This window comes from Ochotona princeps, chromosome 30 (assembly GCF_030435755.1).
Source record: "Ochotona princeps isolate mOchPri1 chromosome 30, mOchPri1.hap1, whole genome shotgun sequence".
Taxonomy (NCBI): domain Eukaryota; kingdom Metazoa; phylum Chordata; class Mammalia; order Lagomorpha; family Ochotonidae; genus Ochotona; species Ochotona princeps.
Window position 1 is genome coordinate 7,553,984 of NC_080861.1, and position 12,211 is coordinate 7,566,194.

Sequence of the window (12,211 nt, forward strand, 5' to 3'; positions counted from 1 at the left end):
ACGATACATCTCACTTCTGCTAATGATCTCCAAATAGTTCTAAGAGGTTTCAGAAGGCCTTGATTTCTACTCCGATGTTATCAGCTGACTTGCAATTATGTAGGATTGCAACACAGCTGTCACCTACCCTGTTTTCTCCCAATACCCTCAGCTCAGCCTTCCCGTATTTTCCATCCCTGCTCTAGGGTATCCTCGCTGGTTCCCTGCTATAGCTCCACCACATGTCCACTCTCCTTCCACCCGAGGTTGAGCTTGGATGCAATTTTAAATCCATCTAATCAAAAGAGGTGATCATATAACTTATTTACCAGTTTGATAATTAAAGGACTAATGAATCTCATGGAAACTAGCATTTGTTAACTTCACGAAAAAACATTATATTCTACAGTATACAGGTAGCATAAACACAGTTACACACATTGATATATCAACAACTTTGGGAAGGGTTTAAGCTTGCATATAATACTTCAAACACACACCCCTAACCTTTGAAGGGTTAGGTCATGCGGGGGCCAGGACCACAGATCGTCATCAAAGACCAAACGTGAGATTAATGAACAACTATTCTAACCCAGACAACATTTCTTATAATTTCATGCTGTCCAGAGGGCTGAACTGGGGACATAAAATCTTTATCTCGAAGATGCAAATGTGAAGCTAATGTCCTTTTTAAAACAGTAGCTAGTTATGACGCTAGAGATGTTTAAGCCCCAGGCTTCACAAACAGTTTTATAACAGCATTAGCCTGAAGATTGCCCCTTCTTCTATTTCATAACACCAAAGTTGGCAAATCTGGACGTTTGCAATTCTCTGCTTCTGTCTATGTCAAGGAGAGTCTTCACTTTCAGAGAAAACTTTGTTTTCTCCCCTCCAGCTTGGGAAGGGGAGAGCTGAATTTCTTTTGTGCCCTTAGCCTCTGTCACGGTCAGCCTGCTCATATTTCCTTTGGGCTCTGACTATCTCAGCCAATCATTTTCATGGCTGGTTTAAACAGCATGTGCCTAATTTAGAGCTGCTGACACAAGGCAGGGAATGGGCCACCTGGCAAATGCCTTGGGCTTTGACTGATCCCACTGACTTAAAGCCTAGGCCAAGTTCCCCTCAAGTTGTCCTGAGGTTTGTAAACTTTTTGGCAATGGTGGGCTAGCACTGGACCAGGGAATCAATGTTTTATGGTCCTCGGCTAGGTGTGAAATTATCATCAAAGGGATTTATTTTGTGTAAAAATATAATGCACCAGCAGATATGTCACATAGAATTAAGCTTTGTATTCACTGAAGTTCAAGATGAGTCAGATGGTAAATTCTGTCCTCCTTGGTGATGAGGTGGGGGTGTTGGAAGTGAACGGAATCAGGATATGCTGGTGCCCCCTTAGTCTTGTGGGGAAATAACACTATCATTTTTAGTTCATCCGCATTTTGGAACTAGCTAATTACTTTCTACTTTAATTGCAAGATGGCACAGAAAATACTTAAGCTTCAGCCTCAAAATACACTCTCTGGATCCAGCAGACACTGCAAAAATCACCTGCTGTTAAATCCAGTCTGGGCTCCCAGAAGTTCATCTAGAGTGGTGTCAACATTCCTTATATCTGAGAGGTAAACACTAGATGCAGAAGACATGGGGAACATCAGGTTAACTTGACAGCAGTTTCTTACGCTGTAGGACAGACAAAGCTGGAGCTGACTCTTTTAGCAAAGGAATTTAAAGGCACAGTAGGGAAGCAGGACTGACTGCTAATATGAGAAAGAGCTTTCTGGGGTTTCATAAACTCTGAGTTCATGCAGTGGTCTCCTCTAGATCTGTGCCACAAGCTCACACCACGTCACCACAACATTGCCTGTTACAGAGGGAATTCATATGATTACCATGTAAGACAATTCCTTATTGATTTTTGTAGTCACTGTATCTCAAGAGTTTTGTGGTAGCTTTCTCCCCCATTGCGGGGAAGCCGTGGGTGGGAAAAGTACGTAGCTGTGGGCACAAAATATGAAGTGGCATCTAGATCTAGGCTGGTCTGGATCCTGGCTCTGTGCTTCTCACCTGTACGACTTTGGGAGAGTTACTTATCCTTTAAAGTGACTTAGTTTTGTCACCTTTAAACTGGGTCAGTATTAGAATCTACCACCTCACAGAGTTGTTGAGCATTAAATGACTACTGATATGAAAACTCCAATACAATAATTCTTCAATAAATATGAGAACGATAGTAATGCTTCAGCAAAAAGGGGCCTGGTCAAGTTGTGTGTCTGTGTATATACAAGAGAGAGATGTACAATTTAAGGGCTCTAATGAGGCAGCCCTAACCTAGGGTGGCATGAGCTATGGTAAAGAAGTAGAATTTTGTGTATAGTGATCTTGAGACTTTCACTCCATGGGCCTGAGGCCAGTGAAAATAAAGGAGATGCCACATCACCGATGCCATTTTCCCAGCAAATGATGATCTGGTGTTAGAGACAGCTCATCTCAGCACAGACAAGGGGGTAGCAGTTCAGTTTTACAGTTAGGATGACACTTGGGATTCCTGAATCTCACATTAGAGTGGCAAGGTTTGAGTTCTGGCTCCACTTGCGACTCTGATTTCCTGCAGTGCAAACCCCAGGATGCTACAGGTGATGGCTCAGGTACCTCTGTCCTTTCCACCCAAGTGGGAGGCCTGGGCTGAGTTCTTGACAACCTACCTACAATTGTTGTGGATGTTTGGGGAGTGAGCCTACTGCTGGGAATTAATTTTGTTTTTCTCTCTCTATTTCTCAGTCCCTGTCTCTGCTTCTGTTCCTTTCAAAAGGTGCTTGCATTCCATACCTGGTACCTGGTTTGGGATCCTGGCCCTATTCCCAAGTCAAGCTTCCTTCTAATGCAGAGTGCATGAAGGTGCAGGCGATGGCCCAAGGAGCTGGGTTTCTATCAGTCATGAGAGAGACTTGGACCAAGTTCTAAGCTCCTGACTTTGGTTACAGCTAAGGGCCACTGTACCCATCAAGCACAATAAGAACTAAAAGGGGCTGGAGCTCCTTGGAGGTGACTTAGCAGCGTTTTAACTTTCTTAACTCCGGCCAACGGGTGGACATAAACTGTGGAAACATTGCTGTAGGTTTCAAGGTAGAACCCTGAATGTGGTTGAAGCACTCTAGGGGCAGGCACACTGAGACTGCAAAGCCTTATCATGGTCAGTCTTGCAAAGCTAATCCCCTGACATACAAAGCTCCATTAGTGAAAGGAGATACAATATATTTATCGAAAAATCTAATTGCCCAGTAAAGCCTTTTGTTTTGAGTGTAAAAAACAGATATGTATAGGGCGCTTAGTGTTATTTAATATATGTAAATGTTGAGTTTCAAATATGAATTATTTAATAATTCAATGAATGTTTTCATTCCTATAACACTGGTCTCTGTCTTTTCTTTTGCCTACTCCATATGTACTATGGATTCCTAAGTACCAAGAATTCATTTTCTCATTGTTTTTTTGTTTGTTTGAGATCATTTATTTGTAATGCATTAACTTGTTACTATTATTCAAACTCTGGGATTTTCAATGTATTCAATAATTATTTTTCATCTTTCATACCACAAACCTAGAGTTGTCATAGTTCTACATACATAAAATACAGTTTGTAATTGCTTCTAAACATAAGGTACTGAATAACCTTACTGAGACGACAAAAGAACTTGAAATGACTCCTGAATAATGGTGATGACTGTATGTGTAATAGGAGTTGCAATAGGAAAGAGATCATCAACTCAGTTACAGTTTTAAAAGGTCATGAGAAGTGGGTCCTGCTTGGCCTCTGAGAGACAATACATGTATCCAGGGAAGAGAGGGAGAGATTTCAGGCAGAAAGACTGGTATGATCTTGGCCTTGGACCATGGCTGATGTTTGGATTAATTTCATTGTCTTATGGGTACAGGTTGTCCTGTATGAGTGAGGACCTGAGTGGGCCACACTGTTTAAACCCACCCAATTTGTTACATAATGCTGTGATTTTGGACACCAATTGTGGGTGGAATTATAGAAGGCAAAGTGCTGTGGCCTAAGACCAGCCTTTTCATTTCTGCGATCCCAAGCTGAGCACATGGGGCTTCTCTGTAGTTGTTGATGGAATGAAGAGGCCTGGAAGAATGCAGAGTCTCCTGGGTTGCCTAAAAATGTCCACGTAGTCTGTGCTTGCATGAAACCATTGATTTAACATTCCCTCCTCCCAGAATCTGTATCATTGCTGAACCGTTGGTTTATAGAAGCCCCTTTCAAATGTTGAATTGGAAATCACTTTCTACAACTCTACGTACTAATCCTCAGTTGTGCCTTTTGGAGCCATTTTGCAGTCCAGCAGCTCCTTCAGGTGACAAAACATTTTCAACCTGGTCCGTTTTGGCATAAGTTATATAGACACACCATGTGCTTGACTTCTTTTGGTGGTTATTTTGCAAGATTATGCATCAGGATGGTTTGAAACCAGGTAGGCTAACCCACCTGGCCTGCACCATTTGTTCTTTTTGTGATATAGGATAAAGACACATTAACATCCCTGAAAACTCCCAGCCACTGTGGCAAGTCACCTGTTTTACTGTGAATGTACTCTAATTCACACCGTCCAGATCCTGGGAATATCTCAAACCCTAGTCGTCTGATACCATGGGAAAACAGCCTCAGCTTTCCTCCCAAGGGCAAGCAAACAGCTCCTTGAACATGGTGGCTAAATTCACAAGGGTATCTTGTGTCTCTTAAGGCAGTTTCAATCACTTCTTTTAGTGACTTTCTCCTATTTGTCAGTTTGTGACCCCAGGCAAATCCCCCCTGGGCCAGAGCACCCAGGCTACGGGAGGTGCTAATAAGTTAGGCAATATAGAGCTAGCTACTCAAACTTTCTTTTCTTCCTCATGCAAATTACTTTCCCATGGGACTATCCTCCAGGTAAACGATCAGCTGTAAAATCCTCCCTCCCATTCTCTGTACCTCCCAACACATACGCTGTTAAATATCAAATATAAAAAAATTTAAAATGCAATTTCAAGAAAGCTTTGAAAAGATTTTAATTTCCTAAAAGAAAAAAAAAAGATGAAGTGATTGAGGTGGTGTGCTGGGTGTTTGTGCTAAGCGCTAGCTGTCATGAACAGAAAAGCATCATTCCTGTTTTATGGGTAGGACTCATAAGGTCTTCACACATGTCCTGTGTTCAATCAGTGACGTGAAGATTCTCCATCCACGGAAATACCCTGAGTGCCTTACTCCATTTTTAAGACAGCTTTGTGTTGTTTGGAGGGAAGAAATCTGTGGTCATGCGTAGCCAAAAACAGGTGATCAGGGCATACTGGAGGCAGCACCATCCAATACGGTGGCCACTGTCACCCTATGTGACTGTTGAGCATGTAAAATATGTCCTGTAGCTATAAAATACAAGCATGCGTGCCACATTTCGAAGATTCTGTACCAAGGATGTAAAATATTTCTTTGATGATGCTTGATATTAATTACATGTGGAAATTCTGGTAGTTTGTACTTTAGGTAAAACAAAATACTATTTAAATTATTTTCACTTGTTCATTTTTATAAATGTTTCTAGTAGAAAACTTAGAATGACATAGAAAACAACTTGCAATAATTTTGACAGGGCTGTGCTGATTCTGGATAGGAGGAGACTGTACTGGCAATCAATGATAATCAATTCTCATGAATTTAATTTTGTAAGACATTAAACAATATAGTTTCTCTTGACTTTAAAAATGTCATGTTCATATTTACCCAGAAATCTCTTACTCTGGTTTGCTACGAGTTCAGAGGAAGTGATTTTTATTAACTGCTCCGGTCGTTGAAAAGGCAACGTTACAGGCCTGTGCTGTGGTGCAGCAGCTAAGCCAGCACTCAAACTGGAGCGCTAGTCTTAGTCCTGGTTTATCCATGTCTGAGCCAGCTCTCTGATAATGTGCCTGGGAAGGCAGCAGAAGATGGATCAAGTAGTTAGGATGAGGCTATCCTTGTGGGAGACCAGTGCAGCATTCCTGACCTCTGCTTCATGCTGGGCTACCTCTGAAACAGTAGATGGAATCTCTACCTCTCGTCCTCTGTTTCTCAAATAAATAGTAAGTAAGTATATCTTAAAAAACAAAAGATGGGGGCCCTGCGTGGTAGCCTAACAGCTGAAGTTTTCGCCTTGCAGTTCTGGAATCCCATATGGACGCTGGTTCTCTCTCTCTTTCTCTCTCTCTCTCTCTCTCTCTCTCTCTCTCTCTCTCTCTCTCTTTCTCTCTCTTTCTTTCTCTCTCTCTCTCTCCCCCTCTCTCTTCATCAAATAAATATACAACTATATTTATTAAGAAGAAGAAACAAAGGGGTTGGAGAAATTCACTAGTTTGGAAATTTCATTGCAGGAGTGTGAGTCTTAACCATTGTTATTTTTGGCCCATGATTTGAACCAGATCAGGAGTAAAGCTGGGCCTGTCAGTCTCTCTTTCACACTGCTGATTCAGAGGAAAGCCTAAGGCTCCAGAAATGTCAGTGAGATCTGAAGAGAGCATGACTGCATGTGCCAAGTTTAAACAAAAAAAAGGAGTGACTCCCTTAAAACCCAGAACCAGAAGTACAGACACAAGGGCGAAACATTAAAATGAAGGCTTTAAAGGAAGAAAGAAAGAAAGACAGCTCTGGTGTATCTAAAACGCTCAGGGCAAAACTCCATTTCCAACTGCACCCAAGAGCTCTCAATTGTGCGTTCCAATTCCTTCTAGGAGCAGCTCCCCTGCCAATGTCAATGGGATTTCTTCACTCAAAAGCACTGAAGCCATGGCAATAAAGATCTACAGTGTACAAACGGGAAATACTACTACCACTACCAACACACACAAATCAATGAGCAGAAGCAGTGAGGAGAGAGTTTTGTCCCTAAGAACCAGAGCAGGAATGCAGGGCAGGTGCCAGGGACATCTGCCTGGTTGAGATCTTAGCTTGTGTCACTTTCCCAAAATTCTCAGGGCCTGAGTCGAAACAGAGCACACTGGCATCACCCAGGGATCTCTTAGGACAGTAGAATACCTCAAATACACTCACCAGAGAGTCTGATTAAATTGATCTGAACGGAAGGTTGGGCTCTGGCTTTTTCCTCTATCTTTGCTGGTGATTCTCCCCTGCCGTGAGGCTGCGCACCATGCTGGCGTTCTGAAGCTGGGTGGCCGGCTTCATGCGTGCCCACAGAGAGCCAGAGGTCAGCAGTTCTTGCCCTCATTGCTGGCAGTTTTCATTCACGAACCTGGTGAGAAAATAAGGTATTGATCTTACCTGAGAGATGTTTATGTGAGTCAATTAAATTAGTGCTGTACCTTTCTACTAGTAAAAATAAGGGTACTATTACTGTATGGAAATATAATGTTCCATAATATTTTTATTGTGAGACAGGGGACATGTCTTATTGTACTCAAATGTACAGTTTATTCACAACTATAAAGTTCACTATAATCCATAAACAGGCAATATAGATCTTAGATATCTCTTTTAAGATCAGTTGGAAAGAAAATTCCTTATTCCTTAGCAACACCATAGAAAGCAAGATTGTCTCCAAGAAAAAAAAAAACACTATCTTTCCTAATTATTCCACATGAAAAGGCAATAGAACATTCCACTATTCTAATATTTGAAGGGGAATGAATGCCTCCTTAATCATTCTCCTGCACATTGTTCAAGTATTGCGATTGGAAACTGAAAATCTATCTTCTTTCTTGCGAGGGCACTCGTTTGAAGTCCTCTGTAGCAGGAAGCAGGAGATGTCTTCTCCCTGAATGTCAGATGCTGTAACTGAAAGCAGCACACACTGCGGAGAGGTTATGTGCTTGCTGGGTTGCTGGGGACCGACAGTTTTAAGCACAGTACGTACAGGCAGAATATTTGAGCATTTTCACTTTAGGCTATTTGGAAATGTGTCATTTAAAATGTGGAATCCTGGCATAAGATTTTCACACTGAAATTTTTTCAAAACTATCTAAAATGTGTCTTATTTGTGAAAATGCATCTTATTAATCCATTGTGATATAAAATAACAGCTGCTAATATGATTTTAAAGTTTGTAATAAAGTGCATCAAAATGTCTATTGAATGGATCATGACAGCACAGCCAACAAGCGATATTTCAGGGACTTTTAATGTGTGAGTAAAATGCCAGTATGGCAGAAAATGAAAACTTCCAAATGTAACTTTCTTGAGTTTGTCATTTATTCTCCTAATCTCTGCCTCACATCCGCTTACTCTGGGCGTGTCCACTGGGAGGAGGAGGGAGGTAGCAAACAGAGAGGTTCCAGTAAGTGGCATAGGCATGGTGCCGATTTATAACAGTTACAGCTGTTGCAGCCATGCTGTGTAACAAACTGCTCTAGCTTAGTCATTACCATCAGTTGTGCCAATGTCCAGGGCTCAGCAAGTTTCAGCTAATCCCAGCCTGGGTTCAGATAGGTGTGGCTCCGAACTGCAGATCAGATGCATGTCTGGGTTGGTTGGTTGGTTTGATTAGTAGTTCATCAATGGAGTTCTTCCCATGGTTCCCATGGTAATAGTACGTGTACCCGAAAGAGCACAGGGACACATGAAACACTCCTGGATCTAGGTTTGAGCCAACACACTCTTAGATCTACCTGCATTCCATTGGCCAAAGTAAGTCCTGTGGCTCAATCAGATGTCATCAACAAAGGACTAGGGGAGCTCATTGCTTTTACTCCAATGCTGAAGAGCAGGGAACTGAATGTTAGAGAAAATACTCATGATTGTAGAGTCAGGGTGTGGCAGTGCTGCAGTCAGGCGATCCAGAAACTCTGCTTTTAACTACAAGCATTCACTTCAGTCTTTGTTCTTTAAGAAGCCAATGCTAAGATGCAGATTCAGGTGCAAGCAGTCTGGTTGTTGATCCCAGTCAGTAGCAGTAGCTTTGTGAAGAAGTGAAGCAGGCAGGGAGGGAATTCAGAGGTGAGTGGGTCAGTGCCTAGGATGGCCACTGTGGGAAACTGGAGCTCTGTCCTGCTGGGGAATGTAAGCGGCAGCCAGAACAGGCTTCAGAGTTAATTGAGCTAACGGATGAAGGAGTTAGAGTATTTGTATTCTAAGTTTCCATCTGTGATTGAGAGTTGATTCCAGGAAATAAACACTTGGCATTTCTGGCTTGACCAGCAAATGAGGTGAATATAATCCGAAGACCAGAAAGAGCCCCAGGTAGAGAGTTACAACTGATGGCAATAAGCAGTAAACTTTATGGCCACATGGAAGCTTGAGTGTATACAGGAAGGACAATGGTATCTGCCTACAATGCTGTCACTCTCAACCTCTTGCTAACCACACAGATAGGAGTTATAAGACTAGTGCATTACAGGAAGAGGTAACTTATAGGAGTGCTTCTTTCTTAGCGTGTTTTCACCCTGTGTGCGGGTGATATGAAAAGCACGTGGAAAATGAAATTAATGAGTTCAAGTTTGGGTGCAAAACTTGAAATATAAGCATATTGGTTCATATTTTTGGCACCCAAAAAGTGTTTGTACCCAAATAAACCCATACTTCAGATTCCATTTTCCATGAGTTCTTGCAGTACCTTTGGTATGTCCATGTGTGTCTGTGAGTATAAAATCAAGATTTACTTAGAATTTATAAAGCTAAAATCCAGGGAATAGTGATCTATTGTCCCACTTGGGAGTGGTTCAGGAGGCAGTATTACTCTCTACTTCTGTGGTGTGGCCTCTCTCCACTCATTTGTTTGTTTGTATGTTTTTCTAGCAACCTTAGGCTATGCATATATGGCTTATTTGTGGCCAAATGAAGTCAGTAGAGAAAAATTAATATTTATTTCATGGTGCATTTATTTGATATTCTTATTCACCTGTAACCAGATGAGTAAGGACCTGCTTATGGCCTGGGAAAGCAATAGGGGATGGTTCAAGTTCTTGGATCCCTACACTACACCCATGCCCTGTCATATACAGCTTCACAAAGTGCTAAATCCCAAAGCTAAAGCTGCAGAGGAACTAGATCTAGAAATTTTAACTCAACATGAAGACAACTCCATTTTTCCTTCTTATCTGTATCTTGGTTTTCTTTATGTCCTAACACATAATAACATGCAAAATACACAGTTGTTAGAATCATTTTCTTATTTTGCCACTTTGAGTACATTTCAGGACAAGTAGTTAATTATGTGAAATTGGAGTAAAAGAAAGCTAAATTAAAAGGTTAAACTAATTTTATCACGAAGTGGTTTGCAGTTCGAGCTGAGTTTGTGAACTTCAGAACTCAGAATGAACCTGATAGCTAAAGGCTTAGGTTCTTACTGACGAAGGATAAGTCTCTTACTGATAACGTACCCCGGCTGCTCCATTCCTTGTCCAGCTCCCTGCTTATGGCCTGGGAGACCAACAAGGGATGGTTCAAGTCCTTGGGTCCCTGTACCGACACGGGACACCTGGAAGAAGCTCCTGGCTCCTGGTTTCAGATCTGTCTGTTTCCATCCATTGTGGCCATTTGGGGAGACAATCAGTGGATGGACGATCTCTCATTCTTTCATTTTCTCAGTAACCCTGAATTTTAAATTAAAAAAATAGAAAAATGAATCTTGTTAAAAGAGAAAGAAAATGATAGCTTAAGAGAGTAGTTAAATGGATGTCTGGGTGGCGTTAAATTATCCTTGCTACAAATGCTTTTATTGTGGAATGGAGAGATGAGGCTTTAAGGGAAGCTGATGTGGGTATGTATGTCAACTCCGATCGTTATGGTGCTGAGTCTTAAAGATGCATCAGCAAGCAAACAGTGCAAACAGTAGCTCCAGTCTTTCCAGTTCACATTCCTTTGCTGCTCCCCACACACAAATATGAACACGGCATTCAGAATGTGTGTCTGTTTAGCTCCTCAGATGGAAAAAAATGCATGTTTCATGAAAGGCATGTTACATGGGTAATGCTGTATTTTTTATTATGTCAGCCTATGAAAAATGGAGAGCAAATAATTGAAAGCAGAGTACTGAAGTATGTGAATCAGCCAAGGTATTATGGCATATGAAACTTTGGAATTTGAGTGTATTTGAAAAAATTGAGAATATTCCTAGACAAAATCTGATTGACACGGAAGTGAGTGAAAAGGCAAAGAAGAAACAGAATAGGAATGAATCTTGAACATTTTTCAGAGACAAATACATATGCTTGCTTGTATATCCATAACACCAAATGTTTCCTTTCCTCCATTGGGCCATATGTTTCAATCACTAAGGCAAAGACCCGAACAAAGAGTGTTAACCTCAAGATCAGGGAAACCTGTTCCTGGTGCTCTCCCAGACCAGTAGGGCTACTCTGGGCTGGTCACCCCTCCACCCTGAGCCTCACCCTAAGAATGAGAAGGCAGAAAAGGAAGTACAGAGGGTGTGCAGACTCTTTAACATTCTTTCCAGCATTATGGAGTGATAAAATGCTACTTAACAGAAGCTCTGCCTGGAAAAGAATTAAATCCAAAAGGAAAATAGCTTCCGTAATCATATCTGAACATTTAATTTGTCATTTGCTTTATGACATATGCATGAGGCTTGTTTAAAATAACTTTACAAGGTTAATTACCAGTGCAGAATACGAGGATTGTGTTGATAGTACAATATTTTGTTAGGCTTGTGTGACAACATTGCAAAGTGGATCAGCTGCATGACTGTTTGTGGTTTGGCGTCCCTTTAGTTTGAAATGGCCACAGTCCTAAAAATGTGTTCTCCCAATCCTCCACCTCTGTGGACAAAATGTGTTCTATCAAAGAAATTCACTCAAAACAATTCATATTGAAAATTCACTGAACTTTCTAGAAGGTATACAGAGAGTGGCAAACAGGGAATGAAGTTTTCATGTGGCTGTGATGTGACATCCAGAGCAGACTGAGAGAGTTTTTTGAGAAGTCATTAATTTATTCGACTACTGACAGAAGCACCTGCCCCAAGCCAAGCAAGAACCTGAATTGGTTACAGGATAATGTTAAAAATATCTATTCATTATTTAAATAATGATGATACTTTGTAATAAAATGTTTCTCAAATATTTCTCATTTTTTGAATAGCCCACTTTAATACTTAAAGGAGAATAATCATAATAACAGTGATCACATTTATGTGATTTGTGTATACATAATGTCAATTTTTACTGGTGCAAGATAATTTGTCACAACATATCACACGGCTAAGAAATCAGAAGCATTTATTCACAATAAAAACACATTTCCTCA